Here is a 26,507-nt window from a genome sequence, read left to right on the forward strand (position 1 = left end):
CACCGCATCAAGAGGAGGCATCCTTTAGCAAACACCCAGCGCAGACGTTTCCTTAGCAGATAAACGCTTCAACGCAGCCAACTCGGCCCGCTGCTATCCCAGGCCGATGGTCCTCCACGCTCACGGCCGCTGCTATCCCAGGCCGATGGTCCTCCACGCTCACGGCCGCTGCTATCCCAGGCCGATGGTCCTCCACGCTCACGGCCGCTGCTATCCCAGGCCGATGGTCCTCCACGCTCACGGCCGCTGCTATCCCAGGCCGATGGTCCTCCACGCTCACGGCCGCTGCTATCCCAGGCCGATGGTCCTCCACGCTCACGGCCGCTGCTATCTCTGGCCGATGGTCCTCCACGCTCACGGCCGCTGCTATCTCTGTCCGCAGGTTCTCCACGCAAGACAGGGCAACACACTCCAGGCACATTGGAAAAGATCAGTGAATAATATTAAAGACTGCACATTGAATTTTCTTCTTAAATATTCCCCCTTAAATTTTGAATGTTTTAATATAGTGTTGCAATGCTTAGGTGGACCTGAATAAACAATAATTATATTTGAAACGATATTTAATTAGTGTAAAAATGTTTTTATCCACTAGAAGAGTGTCTGATCAACCTCATAAGTATTTTTATTGCCTTGTAGTGCAGCCTACCTCCACACTTGCCTTAGCCCATCTGCCTTTGGCATGTCCCTACTCAACTATTGCAATGGTCTTCTAGCTGGGCTCTCATCCTCCACCTTCCTTAAACTTTAGCTCATCCAAAACTCAGCTGCATTCATCCTATCCCACGTCAAGTCATAAGAACATAAGAACATAAGAAATAGGAGCAGGAGTCGGCCATACGACCCCTCGAGCCTGCTCCACCATTTAATAAGATCATGGCTGATCTGATCATGGACTCAGCTCCACTTCCCTGCCCGGTCCCCATAACCCCTTATTCCCTTATCAGTTAAGAAACAGTCCTGCTGACCCATCACCCCTGTACTCACTGCCCTACACTGGCTCCTGGTCCACCAATACCTCCAATTTAAAATTCTCAGCCCTATGTTTAAATTCCTTCATCACCTCTGCCGCCCTAACACTGTAACCTCCTCCAGCCCTAAAATTCCCTCCAGAACTCTGCATTCTTGTCTCCCCTTGGCAGCCATGCCTTCAACCGTCTCGTCCCCACATTCTGGGATTTACTCAGTGAACCTCCCTCTCCTTCTGTAAGGCCTTCCCAAACCCATCTCTTTGACCAGGATTTTGGTCACCCCTCCTAATAGCTCTCTTCTCGGCTGGGTGTCCACTTTGGTCTGAGTACACTTGTGTGAAGCACCTTGAGACATTTGTCAATGTTAAAGGCATAATATAAAAGCTGGATGCGGTTGTTCCTCCAGTGACTCAATAGGCAGAAGTAGTGCATGATCTGCTCCTTAACAATAGGAGGTGCCTAATGACAACTCGGTTCCCAATCACATGTTCTTACCGATTTCAACATGTCAACGGATTCAACATGTCAACAGGCCTCATTCCTTGTGACCTATACCTTTAAATGAAATGGGTAGGTTCCAGTACTAAGGTGTTCATGGCTCCTGACTGGATCAGGGTCAGGGTCACTGATACATGCACCATGGTCTTGCGATACATGTATCAATGACCATGAACAAGGCCGGATCCATGAATACCTTAGTACTGGAACCTGCCCCTGTTTCATTTAAACTTATAGGTTACAAGGAATTAAGCCACTTGACATGTTGCATCTGTGACATTATCCAAAAAGATTTTATAGGGCTGGATTAAAAAAAATAATGTGCAGGAGTCAGGTTAAAAGTCCAAAATAAATATGTTTATTAAACATTTGTACAGCACAGTTGTACTTAGCTTAACATAACTTATCTTTTAACTTTAAATAACTTTAAAAACTATTATACATTTTGAATCAAACTTTTAAATGAACGAACAAACAAACATGCCATCTCTCCTCCCCCTTAGTGCTGTGCGCCACTCCTGCCCCAGTAGACGCTGCTACCCCTACCCGTGCCCGTTGTTGCAGACTTCTGCTTCCTCGCCCTCATTAACCCCAGATTTTTCCTGTTTTCTTTCTGATGGTGTGTTTATTGTTGGGTCACGACAGGGACAGAGCTAGCATGTGTCATTGTGGAAGGCCCGGGTTCTTCTTTGGAATCATCCTCAGCCTGTGGATCAACCCCTGACTTTGGTCTGGGGGTTAGAACGTTCCTGGCAGCAATGACAGCCTGGGTGAGCCCCCTTATTGCTGCTACTGCCTCTGACATCTGTCTCGAAAGTCTTGCCACCTCTAATGACAGGCCCACAATTTCTCTCCTCACCTCACCCATTCCTCCAGCCACTGTTGCTGCTTCATCTCTCAGTCCCCCTATCTCTACCCTCACCCCCACCCAAGGTTTCCAGGAGCAATCTCATTAGCTGGATGTTCTCCCCGCTCATCCTCACGAGATATCCTATGTTCCCTGCATTCTGTGTTTCAGGTTCAGCTCTCCCTCCCACCCTCCTCTCACGTCTCGCAGGTGTGGCTTGCTGCGACACACTGGGACCCCAGCCTCAGACGGCACACCTAGACCTGTCACTGTAATGTTTGTAGCTCCACACTGTGGATGTCTGTGTTACTGCAGCTAGTGCTGTTTAATAAAGAGCAGGTCTCCTGACTAGCAGGTCAGAAGATTCCAGAACCTGCAGCCATCCTACAAGTTGTGGGTTGTGTGTTCTCTGAAGATATGACAGTCACGTCATTTGATTCACTCATAAAAGGGCTTGGAATCCTTGAGGGGTTCACCATTTCCAAATCCAGGGTGACCATATCGTTGTCGGAGTCTTCCTGCTGCCCATCATTGTTCTAAATTGGAATATCTGGAATGGCGGTTTCCTGAACATTTTCTTCTTCGACTTCAGGTGCACCTTCGGTCTCCTCCTGATGCTCAACATCTGCGAAACAAAAGATAGATGCTTGGTTAGCAGCATTGAGGAAGGAGAAGCGTAGGAAGCACACGCAGTATGTAACATTTAGCCAACCCAGACTGTGCCATTTGCAGGGCTTATCCCCTAATGGAAAACTGGGCCCAGCTTCCGCATTGATTGTTGGTCTTCCCCTGTGGCATTTAATCATTGACGCTATCCTCTGCTCCACGGCCGTTAGTTGGAACCTACTTGGCGGACCTCCTCCAGTTTGTGACCTTTCTCGGTTGATCTGTGACACCACCCTCTGCAAAGATGAAAATGGAACTTTTTAAGAGAGGGTCCTTCTGAACACCACGCGCACACACACGGATCACATTTACAGATGTTATTGCAGTGCATAAATATAAATATAATTAAAAATGTAAATAAATGTATATATAAATGATCACTTACAGTCACTGCTTGCCCGAGGTCCTGCCACTTCTCGGGGTGATGAACATTCCATTAAACACGACTGCAACCTGGTCCCAAACGTTTGCGAGTGCAGATGGTTTCAGCTTATTTTTACCGAAGCTCCCCTTGTTTTCCAGAACTTCCCATCTACTCTCAATTAAGTCTACCAGGCACTCAGTTTCTTCCGCGAGAAATATCTTGGCCTTTACAGCTTCCCCTTGTCCATCTCTGCCCCTTTCGCCTTCTCTGCGCCCTTCCCTTGCATCTATCTTTTGACTAAAGCTGTATTTCCTACCTGCAAATCCACCTCTGCCACCAATGGATTCTCACTGGTGATCCAGACAGTCCCCACACGCGCTGATTTTGTTTTTACAGCGCATGCTCAAAGTTTTTTTTTCAAATTTTATTTACGCGCATGCGCAGTGCATTTAGACGCACACTGTTAGCTCCGCCCCCCCCCCCCCTCCCTCCGAGATGGACTCAGGTAGCGTGGGGCTACAATCAGCTTTAATTTCGGGGAGACTAGCAGATTTTTTTTCGGTGCTTCGGTGGTGAGAAAAATGTGTGTACAGATAAATGGACACCAGAAATCTTCATTGGGGAAAATAGGGGTCCTTAAACCCTTAAGCCAAAAGCACCGATACTCCATTTTATTAGCTCCCTTATATGTTGAGAAAGTATTGGGTTTCAGCATCAACAGCGTATTTATAGAAGAGTTTTGATTCACCCGAACCTTGGAGAAACATTTTCACCACATTCAGTCTACAGTTAGGGAAAGAAAGACTTTCATTTCTATAGCGCATTTCAGTGGCTGTCTCCAAGCGCTTTGCAGCCAATGAAGTACTTTTCTTTGGATGTGTAGTCACGGTTGTAATGTGGGAAACGCGGCAGCCAACTTGCGCACAGCAAGCTCCCACAGCAATGTGATAATGACCAGATAATCTGTTTTAGTGATGTTGATTGAGGGATAAATATTGGCCCCAGGACACCGGGGATAATTCCCCTGCTCTTCATTGAAATCATTCCATGGGATATTTTACATCCACCTGAGAGAACAGACCTTGGTTTAACATCTGATCCAAAAGAGGGACATTTAAAAGCCTTTGACATCTTCAGAGTCTAAATCTCTTTTATGGATTTAATTTGCGCAACTATGGCCTCTGTAGCTTTACAGAGCATCACACATTTATTAAGTGTTAGCCTCTTATGCAGAGTGTTATCAGATATTTCACAGACTGTGCGGTCTCTGATGAAATCATCCCTCAAATTGCCGAAATCACATGACGATGCCAGCTCCCTCACTGGCATGAGATTTCCGTCAAACCGCTCGTCCCTTTGTGCACAGTTGTTAAACTGCTACCGTCCATAGATGATGTTGGTTTTACCTTTACAGTGCTCTTCCCAGAGCTTCAAAATAATCTCCATTTCCTACTTGTCTTCTCTGATTTGTAGGGAAGATTATTGTGGATATGTAGGGCATCGCTGCCAATAGCAGTGATAAACGTTGCAACCTTAATTCTATCTGTTTTTTCCACAATATTCATGATAATTTCATAGCTGTCTCACAACTGTTTGAATTTTTTCCAGTTGGCTTTCAAATCGCTGGTCACCTGCGATGGAGGTGGGAGAGGAATGTACGCAGGAGTTGGCACCGCGGTGGTCGTGATAGCTCGCTACAGTTTAGGACTTTGAGTTTGTCACATACATACATACAGTTCAAATAGTCAGAGGACTAGAACAAGTCTAATCGTAAAATATTGTGGTCATGTATTTGTAGAAATACTTTATCAATCGATGCTCTACAGTAACTTATGCCACTTTAAGTTTACTTTACCAATGCCTCTAGCTTATGACTATTTATCGCCCTTCACAGATCCACGCGCGATGTGTAGGAAGCACACTCTGCACTGCACCGCTTAACAGCGATTTCCATCGGCTCGAAAAAGACTTACAGTTCCAATATTTCGATCGTAGATGTGTTTAATGAAAGATCGGAAGTCTCCACTTCTGACACCATGTATTTTATAGTCTCTTGAACACTCTTACTTCAAATTAATTCTATTTATTTGGGAGATCTCAGACAACCATGTAGAGCTTTAAAATGGAGTTCCTCATCAGACAAGCAGGTTTCTTAAATACTGATCCAGGACTCTAGACCTCCTAGCTAGGGGGCGCTATACATTATATCGTTATAGGCCCCTTGCTTTTTATGGTATATGATTTAGACTTGAATGCAGGGGGTATGATTAAGACGTTTGCCGATGATACAAAAATTGGCTGTGTGGTTGATAATGAAGAAGAAAACAGGAAGATATCAATGAACTGGTCAGGTGGACAGAACAGTGGCAAATGGAATTCAATACCCCCTACCTTCAATCAGAAGGACAGGTGATCTTGTTTTACTGTGACTTTCGCATTGAAGCGAAGGGGATTGGGATGAGCATCAAAGCCTACCTGGCTCTGGGCAAAATGGCATCATAACAAATATCACTGCACTTCAGAGTGACTCAGTGTGTGTCCGGGAGCGATTGCAAGCGTTCCTGAGGTCATTGGAGCTCAATCAACAGAGTGCTGAGATTTCCTGGGAAGGAAGGAAGGAAGGAGGGAAGGAGGGAGGAAGGAAGGAAGGAAGGAGGGAAGGAGGGAGGAAGGAAGGAAGGAGGGAGGAAGGAAGGAAGGAAGGAAGTTGGCAATTATATAGCGCTATTCACAAGCTCAGAATGTTTCAAACAGCTTTACAACAACAACTTGTATTTATACAGCACCTTTAATGTAATAAAACATCTCAAGGTGCTTCACAGGAATGTTATCAAACAAAATGTTTACACCGAACCACATAAGGAGATATTAGGGCAGGTGACCAAAAGCTTGTTCAAAGAGATTGGTTTTAAGGAGCATCTTAAGAACATAAGAACGTAAGAAGTAGGAGCAGGAGTTGGCCATTCGGCCCCTCGAGCCTGCTCCGCCATTCAATAAGATCATGGCCGATCTTCGGCCTCAACTCCACTTTCTTGCACTATCCCCATATACCTTGATTCCCTTAATATCCAAGAATCTATCGATCTCTGTCTTGAATATACAACGACTGAGCCTCCACAATAGAGAATTCCAAAGATTCACCACCCTCTGAGCGAAGAAATTTCTCCTCATCTCAGTCCTAAGTGACCGACCCCTTATTCTAAGACTGTGATCCCTGGTTCTAGACTCCCCAGTCAGAGGAAACATCCTCCCTGCATCTACCCTGTCAAGCCTGGTAAGAATATTTCAATGAGATCACCTCTCATTCTTCTAAACTCTTGAGAATATAGGAAGAGAAGGAGGAAGAGAGGTTTAGGGAGGGAATTCCAGAGCTTGGGGCCCAGGCAGCTGTAAGCACAGCCGCCGATGGTGGAGCGATTAAAATTGGGGATGTGCAAAAGGCCAGAATTGGAGGAGCACAAAGATCTCGGGGGGAGTTGTAGGGCTGGAGGAGGTTACAGAGATAGGGAGGGGGTGAGGCCATGGAGGGATTAGAAAACATGGATGGGAATTTTAAAATCAAGGCATTGCCAGACCGGGAGCCAATGTAGGTCAGCGATGATACAGGGTGATGGGTGAGTATGACTTGGTGCGAGTTAGGACATGGTCAGTGAGCACAGGGAGGATGATGGGTGAGCGGGACTCGGGTGCGAGTTAGGACATGGTCAGTGAGCACAGGGAGGGTGATGGGTGAGCGGGACTTGGTGCGAGTTAGGACACGAGCGGTGAGCACAGGGGGTGATGAGTGAGCGGGACTCGGTGCGAGTTAAGACATGGGGCAGCGAGCACAGGGGGTGATGGGTGAGCGGGACGCGGTGCAAGTTAGGACATGGGTCAGTGAGTGTTATGTAATGATGTGTGTATCGTCCTGGTACCTACGGAGGCCGCCGGAGAAGCGACGATGACGGCCGCAGGAGAGGCGGCAAGTCGGGTGGCAGCGGAGGGGAGCGGAGGCTGCGACGGCGGAAGGCATCCGGAGCGGCGGAGAGCAAGATGGCGGCGGCATCATGTCCAGAGCAGCAGAGCACCAAAGATAGCGGCGCCCAAGGAGAAGCCTCGTGGAATCCTCCTGCATCAAAGATGGTGCCTTAAAAAGGAAATGTACCTGGGAGTCTTAAAAGGGCCTTACCATGAGGTGGTCCCCACAAAGGACTTCTGTAAAGCAGAGCGAGTCTAAAATGAGCTATGTTAATGTGAGATGGCGAATTTATAACAAGAATTAATTTTTTTATGCTGAATAGCCACTGTATTTGTGTAAAATAATGAATATGAAGTACAATTAATGATAAGGGCTAACAAGGAAATCAGGGATCCGTTACCAGTCAATAACTAGTTAATGTACCAGATAACATGTACCATACTAACGCACTGTCTATGCCTACCTGCCTTCCGTTGGACAAGTGTGATGTTATGTATTGATGTGTGTATCGTCGTCCTGCGTCCTGGTGGGGGGGAAGTGTGATATTATGTAATGATGTGTGTATCATCCTGGTACCTTAAATGTAATGTAAGCACAATGCTACACCACAGAGGGCGCTGTGGTGGTAAACCTGGAAGTGCCTGCAACAGGCACTATAAAAGGCTGACCACCACACCTGAGAGGCACTCTGGAGCTGAACAATAAAGGACGAAGGTCACAGCAGTTAGATTTACACCAGACCGTGTGGAGTCAGTGATTTGTGTGCTACATACACCACAGTGAGCACAGGGGGTGATGGGTGAGCAGGACTCAGTGCGAGTTAGGACACGGGTAGCGAGCACGGGGGTGATGGGTGAGCGGGACTTACTACGAGTTAGGACACAGGGTAGCTGAGTTTTAAATGAGCTGAAGTTTCCGGCAGGTGATAGATGGGAGGCCGTTCAGGACAGCGTTGAAATAGTCAAGTCTGGAAGTAACAGCCAATATTACAACCAATGAAGTATTTGCTGTAATGTGGGAAACGCAGTAGCGGTGGATTAAGTAGGGCGAGAGGAGGCTCGAGTGGAGCAAAAAGACCGGCATTTTTTGAGATATTTCTGAGAGATACGATAAATGCGAATCTTTGCTTGCTGGGTGAGGGTTCTGATGAATCGTAAATGCAGATCATTTCTGATGTTGTTAGCTGTGCAAACACTGTAGAAAGTAGCACAGTGCAGTGCGGGTCAGTTATCACTTGATTGGAAGATTTTAGCAGATGCTAGGCAGAGAATAAAAGAGATCACTTAGCTGAAGAGGAGGGTAATTGACTTAATGTCTAGCCACCATATCATAGCATCTCTGCAGAGTCTCATATCCAAGAAAACTCTGTTTCCCATTTCTCTCAGCAGCATGAGCAATAATAAGGCCCCGTCTGCTGTCTCAGGTGGACATAAAAGATCCCATGGCACTATTTCGAAGAAGAGCAGGGGCGTTATCCCGGTGTCCTGGGGCCAATATTTATCCCTCAATCAACATCACTAAAAAGACACATTGGGCTCAATTTTACCCAGTGATCTGCGCCGCTTTTTTTGGCTTAAATTAAAATATGCAAGTTTCCCCAAAGTTTCTGCACCAGCGTAACTCAGTTAGTTACAATTTTCTTAGGTTAGTTATTTTTGTGTCGGAGGGGGTGTTACCTGATGTCTGCACCAGTTTTTCAGATTGAAGCAAGTTTGGCCAACTTACCTTTCTCTGAGGACGGTGTATGTGACCACTCCCAAAAAACTTTCTGGGCACTTAAGAAAAACCAGTGCATCGCAAAAAAAATCGGCGCAGAAAGACGGCATTGTTTTCATGTGAATTTTGGAGGGAGTCAACACATTAAATATGCATCGTGAAGCTTAATTTTTTTCAAACTTAAAATGCAGAAAATGGAAGTCTAATGCAATTCTTTAATTTTGGATTTTTTTCAAAGTGCTACGCCACCAGCGAACGTCTCCTCACCGGGCTCAAGGGTCGGAGCGTCGGCCGACAGAATTGCTCCCTCGTCTGAACACGGGTTCGGGGTTCGGTTTCAAAAGAAGCCCGGAGGGCGCGGGAGGTGCAGGCAGAACTGAAGGGATGAGAACCCTTACACTATCCAGCAGCATCAAAAGAAGCCCCTGGGATGTGGGGGAGGGGGGGCTGGTTGGTGGACGCCAAGCCCCTGTGTCCGGGCGAGGGAGCGATTTTGCCGGCCGACCCTCGAGCCCGGTGAGGAGACATTTGGTCAGTGGTGGGGTGGTACTTTGAAAAAAATCTAAATTAAAGAATTGCATTAGACTTCGTTGCCCCAAATATCCTCATTGAATGCCGAGCTTCCCGTTCTAAGCAAGCCTATTGCGCATGCGCTTGTGCAGACCAGGGTGTGGTCCACACTAGGGCGTCGACCCTGGGGAGAGAGAAAGGAGAGAAGTTTAACTCCTTTGTCCTGCTGTTTTGAGCTTCTTGCAAAGGTACAATTTAATCATGGGGGCTATACTGACAATGCCATAGCTCGCATAAGCCTTCTCCTTGATGGTGCTGCAGAAGAGATGATTGATTCGATGTCATCGCATGAGGAACCTCAGAGCATGTAGGGTGATGGGCAGGAGGCCTTACCCATGTTGAGTATATCGAGACAGGTATTCGTACCTGCACCTGAGTGATGCAGACTGTGTGAGAAGACTGCATTTTTGCAAAGAAGTTGTAATTGAGATATGTGAGTTAGTAAAAGCAGACCTGCACCCTAGAAGTGTCAGGAGGACTGCTTTGTCAGTTGAAGTGAAGGTTACAGCTGCACTTTCATTCGATGTATCTGCATAATTCCAGGCCACAACTGGGGATGTGTGCACCATTTCTCAACTTGCAAAACATATCTGTATTCGGCAGGTGACTGCTGCACTATATGCCCGGAAGAATGACTACATAAAGATCCCCATGACCGCCCAGGCAATGTGAGAAAGGGCTGTGGGCTTCTCCAGGATTGCTGGCTTCCCAAAGGTACAGGGCTGCAATGATTGTACCCACATCGCCTTGCGAGCACCTTTGGAGGATTCCGAGATGTACAGGAACAGAAAAGGCTTCCACTCCATTAATGTGCAGCTCGACTGTGATGTCCTGGGAGCACCCATGATGCGTTCATCCCACACGAGAGCTTTATATCTGCCATGTTTCAGCAGCAGCCAGAAGGATGGAGCTGGCTACTGGGAGACAAAGGGTATGGTTGTTAATGTGTGCTTCTTGCCCGCCATATTGAAGGCTTGTGGGACCGTTTATTGCCTGAAAAATGGGTGTGTGAAGCCTAAATTCTAGGCCGTCGCTTTGCTACTACAAACCACTTGTTTTTTAGATGGTCTATAAAGTTTAATGTAGTTTAAAAACAGAAAATGCTGGAAATCTCAGCGGGTCAGGCAGCATCTGTGGAGAGAAGCAGAGTTAACGTTTCGGGTCGATGACCCTTCGTCAGAACTGGAGAGTGTTCGGATTGAACAGATTTTTAACCAGCACTGATAGGAGGAGGGGAAGGAAGAACAAAAGTGAAGGTCTGTGATAGGGTGGAAGGCAGGAGAGATTAGAGAGACAAAAGAGATGATGGGCCAAATTCAAATGGTAATGGCAGGAGTTAAAAAAAAAACATTAGTTGAGATAGGGTGTGATTGGTGGGATAATGACCAGCTGCCATTAGAGACAAGGAGAAAGAAAGAAACAGGCTCGGGGGGGGGGGGGAGGAGGAGGGAGCCAAAGATTGGTAGAGGTTACGCTCTGAAATTGTTGAACTCGATGTTGAGTCCAGAAGGCAGATGAGGTGCTGTTCCTCGAGCTTGCATTGAGCTTCGCTGGAACAGTATAGGAGGCCGAGGACGGAGAGGTCATAGTGGGAGTGGAGTGGAGAATTAAAGTGACAGGCGACCGGAAGCTCAAGGTTACACTTACGGACTGAACGGAGATGTTCCGCAAAGCAGTCACCCAATCTGCGCTTGGTCTCCCCAATGTAGAGGAGACCACATCATGAGCAGCGAATACAGTATACTACATTGAAAGAAGTACAAGTAAATCGCTGTTTCACCTGGAAGGGCCCTGGATAGTGGGCAGGGAGGGGATAAAAGGGGCAGGTGTTGCATCTCCTGCGCTTGCACGGGTAGGTGCCATGGGAAGGGGATGGGGTGCTGGGGATGACTGCGGAATGGACCAGGGTGTCGTGGAGGGAGCGGTCCCTTCGGAATGCTGAGAAGGGAGGGGAGGGGAAGATGTGATTGGTGGTGGGATCACGCTGGAGGTGGCGGAAATGGCAGAGGATGATCCGTTGAACGTGGAGGCTGGTGGGGTGAAAGGTGAGGACAAGGGGAACCTGTCGTGGTTCTGAGAGGGAGGGGAAGGGGTGAGAGCAGAGGTGTGGGAAATAGAACGGGCACGGTCGAGGGCCATGTTAACCACAGTCTAGTGTAGTGTTATTCTTGTTATGTATGAAGAAAGACTCTGACTGGATACTGTAAGCTCAAAGTAAAGTGTGACCGTAGTCTTTTATTGCAGGTCTCCAGAGTGCCTGTTCAGCCTGTGAGACCTCCTTAAATACCTGTGCTCCCAAGGGATTATGGGATCCCTTGGGACTCCAGGGGATGAGCCCTCTGGTGACTGTACAGAGTAAATACAAGTATACATATATAACAACACTCCCTCTCAAAGTCAACAGTGTAACTAATCACAAGGTGAGTCGATCTGGGGGCCTTCTTGCCCTGGTTGATCATCTTGTTGTTGTTGATAATGCTCCTGTGAAGCACCTTGGGATGTTCTCACCACATTAAAGGCGCTATAGAAATACAAGTTATTGTCACTGTAATATCTGGTCAAATTAAAACATTCTGACAGATAATCTATTTGAAATTTCTCAAATGTTGTTGGGTTTTTGTTATTCTCAAGATGTGCGTGACGGTGGCAAGGACACATTTATTGTCCATCATTTTGTGCCCAGGCAACTGAGCGAGCCAGATGTGGGCCAGAACTGGTAGAGATGGCAGGTTCCCATTCTGGATGGGCATTAGTGCGTTGGATGCGTTGTTATGACTATCTGGAGCCTGGTGTGTTCATTTCTCTGTTGCCAAATGGCCAGATTTATTGTATTCATTTTCATGATTTCAACTCACGGTCTCTGGGTTGCGAACCACTAAACTACAGTAACCCTCTGCCATCACAAAAAGTGAATGGAGAAAGAAACGAGCTGGGGACAGCGAACCGATGTCCTGTGGAACTAGAGCTGGCAGTGAGGCACAGCACCATTAATCTTCATCCTTCAGCGTTACATGTGTGGCTGCTGCATTAAGTCAGCGGCGCTTGTAGCTGCACCTTATCTTATGAATTGTAATGATTTTATACTGTGTATTGGCAGTGTATCATTGCTGATATCCTCAGAGACTCTCTCTGCATCACATCACCTTCATAAACTCAATACAAACCTAATGGCTGATATTAGGGAAGACACGTCAAGAAATTAGTTGTTAAGGCTGACCTTGATTTCCGTCTACTTAAATTACAAACGGCACAGAAACAGGCCATTCGGCCCAACGGGTCCATGTCAGGGTTTATGCTCCACACGAGTGTCCTCCCACCCTCTCCATTCACCCCATCACCATATCCTTCTATTCCTTTCTCCCTCATGTGTTTATCCAGCTTCCCCTCAGATGCATCAATACTATTCGCCTCCCTGTGGGAACGAGTTCCACATTCTCACCGCTCTCTGGGTAAAGAAGTTTCTCCTGAATTCCCCATTGGATTTATTAGTGACTGTCTTATATTTATGACCCCTAGTTTTGGTCTCCTGCCTCCTCCCCCCACAATTTTAAGTTTTTTCCCCCTTGTTCTGGACTACCCGCATCAGCGGAAATAGTTCCTCTCTATCTACCTCAATCAATATAACAAAAAAACATCACCTGGTCATTATCACAGTGCTGTTTGTGGGAGCTTGCTGTGCATAAATTGGGTGCCACGTTTCCCACATTACAACAGTGACCGCACTCCAAAAGTATTTCATTGGCTGTAGGGTGCTTTGAGACGTCCAATAGGCTAAGAACAAAAACAGTCCATCTGGTGACCATCACACTGCTGTCTGTGGGAGCTCCTTGTGCTCAAATTGGCTGCTGCGCTTCCCACATTACAACAGCGACTACACTTCAAAAGCACTCCATTTTCAAGAGCCTTGAGATGTCTGGTGGTTGTGAAAGTCGCTCTATAAATGTAAGTCTTTCTTCTGATGTGGCATAACCCACAAGGTTACAGACCAAGAGCTGTAAAATGGGATTAGGCCAGATATAACTCTTTGTCGGTCGGTATGAACACAATAGTCTGAATAGCCTCCTCCTGAGCTGTAAATTTCTATGATTTTCCAGGTCTCGTGCAGCCTCTTCTGCCTGATGGTTGATTGACAGCTAGTCGTGAAAGGTGCTATATAAATGCAAGTCTTTCTTTATTTATTTCTTAGTTCTGGTCTCCCCCACAAGTGGAAACATCGTCTCTACGTCTACCCTACCAAACCCTTTCATAATCTTGAAGACCGCTATCAGGCCATTAATATAGTAAAAGTGGTATTTTAAATTGCACTTTACTGAAATGGTTTTCTGAACCAATTTGAACGTACAGCAACCTTAAATGAAGGTTTCACTGTCGGTTCTTTCCACTGTTTAGTGAAACATGAACGAGGAATCATCTTTCTTTAATGAACCCCGATCTGAAGTTCCTCCAAACATCGAGTTTGGACACAAGGATTATTTTGTTTTTGAAAGTGAGACAGCGTTTCAGTGCACTACATGTAGCTTGACCCCATGAACTTTGGGTCCTACCCCAGGAGCTGGAGCGCTATTTCTTCCATAGCCTTATATAGATCGTATTTATTTTAACTTTAAGTTTATTTATACACGATGACAGGGGAGTAAATTATTGCCTGGTAATATCCTGATTCGCCCTCAGGTCTGCTGCAGAGGAGGGGACCACAAAGTATGGGGAATAATTGTTTTATTATTACCTGTCATCCAAAAAAATATATATGATATTCCCATGGCCTTGAAGCAAAGAAAGGGACTGTCTATCTAGGGTTACAGGTGGAATTACTACCCGGGGTGCACCAGCTCAATGGGGCATGGGTTCAAATCAGGGCCAGAATGTTGAGATGAAAGTTCCCTTCAGCTCCAATTGGAAAATGTTGCAATTTAAGGTTCCCTGCACAAGCTGCGGGCAATGGGATCGTGTGTCGGGAGTTTGGGCGATGTGCATCGTTTGTGTCTGCACGATGTCCTGTCTGTTTACGTGAATGCCCTTATGGGGTGCGCTGAGCTACCTGCCTGAATCCCTGATGTGTGGAGCACCTACCGATCAACATATACCCGTCACTGTCTTACGATGTGAAATGAGCGTGAGGGGCGCTCACAGACCCTTGAACTTGGGAACACAATGACCTCTGTCATGGTGCGAGTTGGCGACCTCGCCAGGTCACAAGGCAGCTGGAGGTGGAGGAGGGCCCTTCGGCCCGTCTTAGCCGATCCATCTCCTAAGGGCTCACATGGGAAAGCCTCTCGCTTGGAGGGAAAGGGCTAAGACTGTCTTGTAAAGGAGCATCCTGTATCAAATTTGCCCGGAATTTCCTGCACAGTTTTGGTTAGTGGCGTGGCAGTGATTTGCACTGATTTTATATCGAACCATCGCCACACGCAAATTTCCTCAATCGCTTGTGCAGGTTACACCCACCCAACCCCCTACTTACTCACTAACATAGCACTGCATCCCCCCGCCCCCCCCACCCCCCCTCGTGCCGAAGAGCCAAGAACAACAGCTCTGATTGGCAGTACATTTACGCAGGAATTACAGCGATTTTCCTGAGACCTACACTACTTTCGATAACTTTGAAGGCTTTCTCATGGCATCAGAATTTGTTACATTAAAAGGAGAAAAGTTACCGTGGTTAACCTTCTATGAGCATGCTGTGCAGAAATGATGGTTTGATGGCTTCCAACTTATCAATCAGCTAAGGAGCATCTTCAGCATCTCTGATTATAATCGCTCTACCATCGGTGGCCGGGCCTTCTGTTGCCTGGGCCCCAAGCTCTGGAACTCCCTCCCTAAACCTCTCCGCCTCTCTACCTCTCTTTCCTCCTACAAGACGCTCCTTAAAACCTGCCTCTTCAACCAAGCATTTAGTCACTTGCCCTAATATCTCCTTTTGTTGCTCGGTCTCAATTTTTTGGCTCATAATACTCCTGTGAAGTTCCTTAGGACGTTTCACTACGTTAAAGGCTCTATATAAATACAATTGTTGTTGTTAATGGGTGTGGGTGCCCCTCTCCCCTCATTGTAAGGAGGGATGGGAGTCTAAAGCTGCAGTTGTAGCCCACCTACATAAGAACTTGAAACAGGAGTAGGTCATCCGGCCCCTCGAGCCTGCTCCGTCATTCAGTGAAATCATGGCTGATCTACTACATCAACAAACATCCCTTGATTCCCTTAGTGCCCAAACATCTATCAATGTCAGTCTTGAATATACTCAACGACTGAGCATCCACAGCCCAGCTAGAGCAAGATACTCCAAAGATAAATACAGTGAGGAAGTTACAGGGAATCCACCTCAGTTCCTCTTCCATAGTGAGTGGCTGAAGAATCTAGTGCCTTACAGCAACAACAACTACACCTTGCATTTATTTAATGCCTTTAGCATAGTAAAACATACCAAGGAGCTTCATGGAACGTTATGCAAAGCCACATAAGGAGATATCAGCACAGGTGGCCAAAAGCTTAGTCAAAGAGGTATGTTTAAGGAGCAGCATAAGGAGGTGAGAGAGAGGCGGAGAGGTTTAGGCAGAAAGTTCCAGAGCTTGGCCGCCAATGGTGGAGCGATTATAATCAGGGATGGTCAAGAGGGCAGAATTAGAGGACCGCAGACATCTTGGGGTTTATGGGGCTGGAGGAGATTACAGAGATATGGAGTGGCGAGGCCATGGAGGGATTTGAAAATAAGGATACCAATTTTGAAATCGAGGTGTTGCTAAACCGGATGCCAATGTAGGTCAGCGAGCACAGGGGGTGATGGGTGAGCGGGACTTAGTGCCAGTTCGGACACGGGCAGCCGAGTTTTGGATGACCTCATGTTTACGTAGGGTAGAATGTGGGAGGCCAGCCAGGAGTGGGTTGGAATAGTCAAGTCTGGAGCTAACAAAAGCATGGATGAGGGTTTCAGCAGTGTATGAGCTTAATCGGGGCGGAGACGGGTGATGTTACGGAGGTGGAAATAGGCGGTCTTAGTTATGGCAGGATATGTGGCCGGAAGTTCATTTCAGGGTCAAATATGACACCAAGGTTGCGTACATTCTGGTTCAGCCTGAGACAGATGCCAGGGGGAGGAATGGACAGATGGAGCACATCACAATGGATGGACATTATGATGTTCCCAACATGTGCATGGTATACTGACATGGATTGAGAACTGGTTGTCAGACAGGAAGCAAAGAGTAGGAGTAAATGGGTACTTTTCAGAATGGCAGGCAGTGACTAGTGGGGTACCGCAAGGTTCTGTGCTGGGGCCCCAGCTGTTTACACTGTACATTAATGATTTAGATGAGGGGATTAAATGTAGTATCTCCAAATTTGCGGATGACACTAAGTTGGGTGGCAGTGTGAGCTGCGAGGAGGATGCTGTGAGGCTGCAGAGCGACTTGGATAGGTTAGGTGAGTGGGCAAATGCATGGCAGATGAAGTATAATGTGGATAAATGTGAGGTTATCCACTTTGGTGGTAAAAACAGAGAGACAGACTATTATCTGAATGGTGACAGATTAGGAAAAGGGGAGGTGCAAAGAGACCTGGGTGTCATGGTACATCAGTCATTGAAGGTTGGCATGCAGGTACAGCAGGCGGTTAAGAAAGCAAATGGCATGTTGGCCTTCATAGCAAGGGGATTTGAGTACAAGGGCAGGGAGGTGTTGCTACAGTTGTACAGGGCATTGGTGAGGCCACACCTGGAGTATTGTGTACAGTTTTGGTCTCCTAACCTGAGGAAGGACATTCTTGCTATTGAGGGAGTGCAGCGAAGGTTCACCAGACTGATTCCCGGGATGGCGGGACTGACCTATCAAGAATGACTGGATCAACTGGGCTTGTATTCACTGGAGTTCAGAAGAATGAGAGGGGACCTCATAGAAACATTTAAAATTCTGACGGGGTTAGACAGGTTAGATGCACGAAGAATGTTCCCAATGTTGGGGAAGTCCAGAACCAGAGGTCACAGTTTAAGGATAAGGGTTAAGCCATTTAGGACCGAGATGCGGAGGAACTTCTTCACCCAGAGAGTGGTGAACCTGTGGAATTCTCTCCCACAGAAAGTTGTTGAGGCCAATTCACTAAATATATTCAAAAAGGAGTTAGATGAGGTCCTTACTACTAGGGGGATCAAGGGGTATGGCGAGAAAGCAGGAATGGGGTACTGAAGTTGAATGTTCAGCCATGAACTCATTGAATGGCGGTGCAGGCTAGAAGGGCTGAATGGCCTACTCCTGCACCTATTTTCTAACCCCCATATGTCAAGGTGAGTACCATCTGACAAACCTGTACGTTAATATTTTTTCCACTGAACATAAATAATTTCAAATAGAATCTCTTACTAATAATATAATTTGCAACTTTGTCTCAAAGCTCTTCAGCTTTCATTGGTCCTCCATAGAGAATCCAGGGAGAGAATATCCATTGATTTGCTCCCCTCATTGAATGTGGGCTCGGTATCAATATAAAATAGTCACCAATAAATCCAACAGAGCATTCAGGACAGACATTTTACCCAGAGAGCGGTGAGAATGTGGAACTCGCTGCCACAGGGAGGGGTTAGAAACATAGAAAATAGGTGCAGGAGTAGGCCATTTGGCCCTTAGAGCCTGCACCACCAATAAGATCATGGCTGATCATTCACCTCAGTACCCCTTTCCTGCTTTCTCTCCATACCCTTGATCCCTTTAGCCATAAGGGACATATCTAACTCCCTCTTGAATATATCCAATGAACTGGCATCAACAACTTTCTGCGGCAGGTAATTCCACAGGTTAACAACTCTCTGAGTGAATAAGTTTCTCCTCATCTCAGTCCTAAATAGCTTACCCCTTATCCTTAGACTCTGTCCTCTGGTTCTGGACTTCCCCATCATCGGGAACATTCTTCCTGCATCTAACCTGTCCAGTCACGTCAGAATTTTGTATGTTTCTATGAGATCCCCTCTCATCCTTCTAAACTCCAGTGAATACAGGCCCAGTCGATTCAGTCTCTCCTCATATGTCAGTCCAGCCATCCCAGGAATCAGTCTGGTGAACCTTCGTTGCACTCCCTCAATAGCAAGAACATCCTTCCTCAGATTAGGAGACCAAAACTGAACACAATATTTCAGGTGAGGCCTCACCAAGGCCCTGTACAACTGCAGTAAGACTTCCCTGCTCCTATACTCAAATCCCCTAGCTATGAAGACCAACATACCATTTGCCTTCTTCACCGCCTGCTGTACCTGCATGCCAACTTTCAATGATTGATGTACCATGACACCCAGGTCTCATTGCACCTCCCCTTTTCCTAATCTGCTGCCATTCAGATAATATTCTGCCTTCGTGTTTTTGCCACCAAAGTGGATAATCTCACATTTATCCACATTATACTGTATCTGCCATGCGTTTGCCCATTCACCTAACCTGTCCAAGTCACCCTGCAGCCTCCTAGCATCCTCCTCACAGCTCACACCGCCACCCAGCTTAGTGTCATCTGAAAACTTTGAGATATTACACTCAATTCCCTCATCCAAATCATTAATGTACATTGTAAATAGCTGGGGTCCCAGCACTGAGCCTTGCGGCACCCCACTAGTCACTGTCTGCCATTCTGAAAAGGACCCGTTTATCCCGACTCTCTGCTTCCTGTCTGCCAACCAGTTCTCTATTCACGTCAGTACATTACCCCCAATACCATGTGTATTAATTTTGCACACCAATCTCTTGTGTGGGACCTTGTCAAAAGCCTTTTGAAACTCCAGATACACCACATCCACTGGTCATCCCTTGTCCACTCTACCAGTTACACCCTCAAAAATTGTAGACTGTGTCCCCTGGTTCTGGACTTCCCCAACATCGGGAACATTCTTCCTGCAAGAATAGCACAGATGCATTTAAGGGGAAGCTGGATAAACACCACGAGGGAAAAAGGAATAGAAGGATGGGGTGGTGGGGTGAGATGAAGAGCGGTGGGAGGAGGCTGGTGTGGAGCATAAGGTTGTGGCTTAAAGTCCCACTGCAGGGACTTGAGCACAAAACTCTAAGCCAACAGTGTAGTGCAGTACTGAGGGAGTGCTACACTGTTGTAGGGACAGTACTGAGGGACACTGCAATATCGGGGGGCAGTACCGAAGGAATGCTGCACTGTTGGAGGGGCATCACTTAGGGAGCACTGCACTATCGGAGGGGCAGTACTGAGGGAGCACTGCACTGTCGGAGGGGCAGTACTGAGGGAGCACTGCACTGTCGGAGGGGCAGTACTGAGGTAGCACTGCACTGTTAGAGGTGCAGTACTGAGGGAGCGCCGCATTTTTGGAAAGGCAGTACTGAGGGAGCACTGCGCTGTCGGAGGTACAGTACTGAGGGAGTGCTGCACTGTTGGAGAGGCAGTACTGAGGGAGCACTGCACTGTCGGAGGGGCAGTACTAAGGTAGCGCTGCACTGTTGGAGGTGCAGTACTGAGGGAGCGCCGGACTGTCAGAGAGGCAGTACTGAGGGAGCACTGCGCTGTCAGAGATATAGTACTGAGGGAGTGCTGCACTGTCGGAGGAGCAGTACTGATGTAGTGCTGCACTGTTGGAGAGGCAGTACTGAGGGAGCGCTGCACTGTTGGAGGTGCTGTCTTTCGGATGAGACATTAAACCGAGGCTCCATCTGCAATGTTCCCGTTAAGCTGTGCGGACGTGCAGCGGTCTGGAGGTCCCGCTCAGTGACTTTACAACGGATAAGCCATGCGTGTTCGGACATTTGCTGGGGCCGCACCGCCCGTTAAAAAACAATTTGTGGGGACATTATCCATCTGCCCTCTCTGGTGGACATAAAAGCTCCATGTCACTTTTTCAAAGAAGAGCAGGAGAGTTCTCCCCGGTGTCCTGATCAACATTCATCCCTGCACCGATGTCGCGAAAAAAACCCACATTAACTGGCTATTACCATATTGCTGTTTGTGGGACCTTGCTGTGCGCAAATTGGCTGCCGCGTTTCCCACATTACTGAAGTTAAAATCTCTCTGGGCCTCCCTCGTTGATTGCCCAGACCCCTCGCACAGAATGGTCCCACTCTGCAATAAGTTTACTCCCCTTGATCTCGGTGTGTCAGAAAAGACACAAAACATCTTATTCCAAGCAGCTGACTTCTGCCAAAGAAACGAGTTCTAACTCAGTAAAAAAGGAGTTAACAGGGTGCAGATCATTCGGACCCAGAAACTGGAGCCTGTAGATCTTTCCCGAAAAGGTTCATGACCCTAGACTGCGACGATCAAATGAGATTTACGAAGAAGGAGAAGGCCTCTCTCAGCGACAACACAGTAAACATTATCAGCTGTAAAACATCTTCAAAACAGATGAAAGCATTTTTTGGGGGGGGTGAGTCACTTAGAGGAAAGCAAATTTATTTGATAGACGACATTGACAAAACCTATCTTGAAGCAAAGTGTCAACAAGGAAATGATAACATGACAACGGGCTGCAATACACAGAGTTACATCGGGTGTACAGCTCAGAAACAGGCCATTCGGCCCCGCAGTCTGTGCCGGGATTTATGCTCCACACCAGCCTCCTCCCACCCCTCTTCATCTCACCCCACCACCCCATCCTTCTATTCCTTTCTCCCTGCACTGTCGGAGGGGCAGTACTGAGGGAGCGCCGCACTGTCGGAGGGGCAGTACAGAAGGAGAGCCGCACTGTCAGAGGGGCAGTACTGAGGGAGTGCTGCACTGTCGGAGGGGCCGTCTTTTGGATGAAACCTCTCTCAGGTGGATGTAAAAGATCCCATGGCACTATTTCTAAAAAGAGCAGGGGAGTTCTCTCCGGAGTCCTGGGGCCAATATTTATCCCTCAACCAGCATCACTGAAACAGATAATCTGGTCATTGTCAAATTGCTGCATGTGGAGCTTGCTGTGCGCAAATTGACTGCCGCATTTCCCACGTTACAACAGTGACTACACTCCAGAAGTACTTCATTGGCTGTAAAGCGCTTTGGGACGTCCCGAGGTTATGGAAGGCGCTATATAAATGCAAGTTCTTTCTTTATCAGTCTGTGTGAATATTCGAGGGCGGACCGTACAGACTCGCAACCCACAGCATCCCGCTGCTGCCCATTTCAGGAAATCACAGCACGCCGTCCCTGATCATTCACTTCAACAAACGAATAGACCTGTGATTCCCTGAGGTGTGTGTGTGAGCTGGGAGACTCCCTGTCGGCAGCAGGCAGTCAGAGAGACAGCTCCTCGCACTCTCCGTAATCAACAGCAAGAAAAAGCTACTCATGCTGGAAATATCAGACATAACGTAGGAAATACTCAGGGCTAGACTTTCCCGAGAGCCCCTCAACGCCCGATTGCCTGCCCAGAAAAACCGCCAGCATTTTGCAAGTAATTTTGAAAAAATTCCCCCCCTCAAAAAAAAAATTACAAAGCATTCCCAAGATAGTTTAAAGCTAATCACCGTTTTACAATTAAATAAATAAAGAAAGAACCTTTAACTTACCTTTCGTTTGCGAGGTACTCTCCTACCACCCTGTTTAAGCAGCTTCCACTGGGCAGTTCCCTCGGCGATCTGGACGGACTTCTGTTGAGGCCAAACTTCACGTCCCGGCGATTCTCTTGGCGGTGCACGTCGGCGGTTTGGTCCCAGCGAGCGTTTCGAGATTTGGGCCGTAACATTGAAACAGTAAGGGGGAAACTTTCGCTAGGCGGCTTCTCGCCCAAAAACAGCCGTACCGCCGATAAAACTGCCGCAAGTGAAGGCGAAAGTCTGACCCTCAGTATCTGTGAAGAGAAAAGGCCGGTGAATATTCCAGGTTAACAGCAACAGCTTGCATTTATATATAAAAATAATACCCAAAGTGCTTCATAGATGTGATATATTCACAGAGCACAGCACACACAGCTTCCTACATGGCAGGCAGCTCATTCGGAAGCCTCCGGAATCTGCCTGGTTCTGTTTATTATTAACTCTGCACTTGCAGTACACAATACATCCACATCCACAGTGTGGAGCTACAACCATTACACGCTTACAGTCATTACACTTCTCCCTCCTTAATGAAGAAGTTATTATAACAAACATCAAACATAACTTTCATGTTTATACATAACAAAGGATATAAACTTTTTTTTTCCGTATTTACAAATTTAACTTACCACTTGTTTTCTGTTTCGAAGAGGATACATTCGCTCTCGAACAGAACCTTCCAAACATGGTGTTGATTTCACAATCATTCGAGGCTCATCCTGAGGAATATTTTCCTCCATGGAATTTCCTTGATTTTCATTTGAACTCACTCTAACTTCAGACTCTTTGTTTTCCTGACTCGGACTCAGACTTTCATTCTAATTCTCTCCTGGATTTGTTTCCAGTACATTGAATTTAGGATTTGCTACTGGTGTATCAAAACTATCTGATGAGTCAGAAATAATTGAGTCATTCCCACCTTCAACTCCTTCCATGTCTGTAGGTAAAATATGATCAATATGAACAAACCTAACCTGTCCATTATCAAACATCTTTACCAAATATGTGCGAGGACCACATATCTTCACCACTCTTCCTGGTAACCACTTTAACCATTTATGGTGATGGTTCTTCACTCTCACCTTCTGGTTTAATTTCACACTTCTCTCTTTTATTCTACCTCTTTCATGATTCTCTTTCTGTATTAATTGTGTCTCTTCTATGGACTGTGCTAAGTTTGGTTTTAACAACGAGAATCTGGTTCGTGGCTGTCGTTTGAGAAACAACTCTTCTGGTGTTCTACCAGCAGTTGTATGAGGAGTATTTCTATATGTAATCAAAAAATTAGCCAATTTGTGATCCAATGACAACTGTCATTTCCATGGATTTGGATCTAACATTTGTTTTATGAGGGCACGTTTTACAATTTGTACAGTGCGCCCTGCTGCACCATTCGAAGCAGAATGGTACATTGGAACCTTGGTATGTTTCACACCATTTTTGCTCGTGAATTGTGCAAATTCTTCTGAACAAAATTGTGGTCCATTATCCGAAACAACCTCTTCAGGGAGGCCAAATGAAGAAAATAATTTTCGTAAAATGTCCAAAGTTTTACTTGTTATTTTCAACATTGGAAACACCTCAACCCACTTCAAATGGCTACCAATCACAATGAACAACTGTTGTCCTTCTAACTCAGCAAAATCAATATGTAGCCTTTGCCACACCATGGGAGGCCATTTCCATGGCTGTAATGTTACTGGTGGTGGTTGCTTGCTTACCGATTGACATGTTGTACACTGGCTCACGATGTACTCTATATCTTTATCAAGACCTGTCCACCACAAATAACTGCATGCAAAACTCTTGGTCAAGCACATTCCCAGGTGCTGGTCATGGAGGTCTCCTAATAATTTGGACCTGAATTTATTTGATATAACCACTCTTGCACTCCACATGATACAATCTTTATCGACTGATAATTCATTTCTACGAATGAAGAATGGATGTGTATCTTTGTCTGTTACCTGGTTTGGCCATCCATTTGCAATATACTCATATGCCTTTGACATCACTGGGTCACATTTGGTTGCTCTACCAATCTCTTCAGCTGTGACTGGCAGTTCATCAATGTATGAAAAATAAAACACTTCTTCCCTATCGGGTGTAACTTGTAGATGGGGAAGGCAATCTAGACATTCCATCAGCATTACTGTGATCAGCTGATCGTCTGTATTCAATATCGTATGTATATGCTGACAAAATCAAAGCCCTTCTCTGCATTCGGGCTGCAGCTAATGTTGGAACTGTGGACTTTGGATGGAGGATTGCTGTTAGGGGCTTATGGTCCGTAACGATGGTAAACATACGACCATACAAGTATTTGTGAAACTTCTTGACCCCAAAAATTAATGCCAAAGCTTCCCTTTCAATTTGCGCATAATTACTCTCACTGACTCTGAGAGTGCGTGAAGCAAAAGCAATTGGTCTCTCCTCCCCACTACGTGATACATGAGAGATCACTGCCCCAACTCCATACGGAGAGGCACCACAGGCTAGCTTAATCTCCTTGTGTATGTCATAGTGAACTAACATGGTGCTCTCTACCAATTTGCTTTTACACTCCTTGAATGCTGTATCGCATTCTTTTGACCACTTCCAATGGACCTGTTTTTTCAATAGTTCATTCAGTGGATGTAATAGTGTAGCCAAATTTGGTAGGAACTTCCTATAATAATTCAAAAGACCCAAGAATGAACGAAGTTCAGTGACATTCCTGGGAGTGGGTGCATTTCTAATTGCATCCATTTTTTCCATGGTTGGATGTAAACGATCTTTATCTACTCTGTACCCTAAGTACTCCACTGAGTTTTTAAATAACTCACACTTACGAGCAGACATTCGTACTCTGTGCTTGTCTAGCCATTTGAGGACTTCATTCAATATGTTATTATGAATTTGCCTATTTGGTGCTGAAATTAGTATGTCATCCAAATAACATACTACCCCTTCAATACCTTGCAAAATCTGGTTCATCACCCCTTGGAATATGGCAGGGGCGGAAGACACTCCAATGGTAGCCTATTAAATTGGTATAGGCCTAGATGAGTATTTATAGTCAAACATGATTTGGACTCCTCATCTAGTTTAAGCTGTAAGTAGGCATTCGTAAGATCCAGTTTTGAGAAGATCTGACCACCTGTCAGTGTTGTGAACAAATCTTCTATATTCGGCAATGTATTGGGGACATTACCCTCTAGAACCTGGTTTACGGTTACTTTATAATCACTACACAATCTTACCTTACCATTGTACTTAGGTACAACAACAATGGGTGTAGCCCAATTACATCGATCTATCTTACAAATAATGTTCTCAGTCTCTAGTCTTTTGAGTTCTTGCTCAACTTTCTCCTTGAGTGCATATGGTATGGAACATGGCTTATAGTAAACCAATCTAGCGTCCTTCTGTACCCTGACACTCGCCTTGAAGCCTTGGATCGGACTGTCCGTTTCGCAGAACACCTTCGGATACTTCTTGATAACCTCATCCATTGATGAAAATCTCGCTTCCACACAGAAAATCTTACTCCAATCCAGCTTCAGTGAGCTCAACCAATTTCTTCCTAGTAAGGCAGACTTGTCTCCTTTCACTAGTATTAGAGGCAAGTTCTGAAATTGATCTTTATATTTCACCGGTACGGTGATACGACCTACCACAGGAATTTTCTCTCCCGTGTAGCCTCGCAGCTCTATCTTGGATTTCTCCAGTTGGAAATCACGCAATTTGTCGAGGTACAACGACTCTGGTACTACATTCACGGATGCACCCGTGTCAATTTCCATTGGTATCTTGAATCCCGCAACATCTATGTGAATTTTGCTGCTTTCCGAATCGCTGTCCATTAACCTCGTGCTCCTGACGACGAGTAACTCTAACATCTCCTCGTCCTGTTGTTGTTCTTCCATGCTATGTAGTCTCTTGGGATTTCTACTCATAGCTTTGAACGCTGGACTCATAGCTTTGAAAGCTGGTTTACCCTTCAGTCGGCATGCCTTCGCAAGATGCCCAGTCTTTCTGCAGAAGAAACACTCTGCCTTCACGTACAGACAACTTTGAGCAATGTGTTGCCCCAGGCACCTACAGCACGACTTTGACGCTCCGTTAGAATTTCCAGTTTCTGAGATTTTGGGCCCCCACCGTCTTTTACTTTGAACCTGCAGGTAATTTACCTCGGTTGATAACTGTAATTATTATTTAATTCTCGGGAATATTGTTCAGCCATGCCCATCGACCTCGCTGTCTGACAAGCAATCTCAAAAGTCAAGTCATCCGTCGTCAATAACTTCCTTCTGATCGCATCATTTTTCACCCCACAAACAAAACGATCTCGTAATGCTCGGTTTTGAAAGTTTCCAAAATTACAGTGCATCGATAGCTTTTTTTAATGCTACGATGTAATCACTGATACTTT

At 46.2% G+C, this 26,507-nt stretch overlaps 1 long non-coding RNA gene across 3 annotated transcripts in view; it reads left to right on the forward strand.

The window, feature by feature from the left end:
• Positions 1-26,507, forward strand: part of LOC139265151 (uncharacterized) — a 226,033-nt gene that overhangs the window by 153,647 nt on the left and 45,879 nt on the right. The window contains exon 3 of one of the 3 annotated variants that reach the window (XR_011593478.1): positions 13,685-13,749. The exons of 1 other annotated variant lie outside the window; for it this stretch is intronic. This is a non-coding gene — a long non-coding RNA (uncharacterized lncRNA). The remainder of the gene's footprint in view (positions 1-13,684; positions 13,750-26,507) is intronic. One more of the 3 variants, XR_011593479.1, reaches the window with a different exon arrangement.

The sequence above is a fragment of the Pristiophorus japonicus genome, chromosome 6 (genome assembly GCF_044704955.1).
Source record: "Pristiophorus japonicus isolate sPriJap1 chromosome 6, sPriJap1.hap1, whole genome shotgun sequence".
NCBI classification, from domain to species: domain Eukaryota; kingdom Metazoa; phylum Chordata; class Chondrichthyes; family Pristiophoridae; genus Pristiophorus; species Pristiophorus japonicus.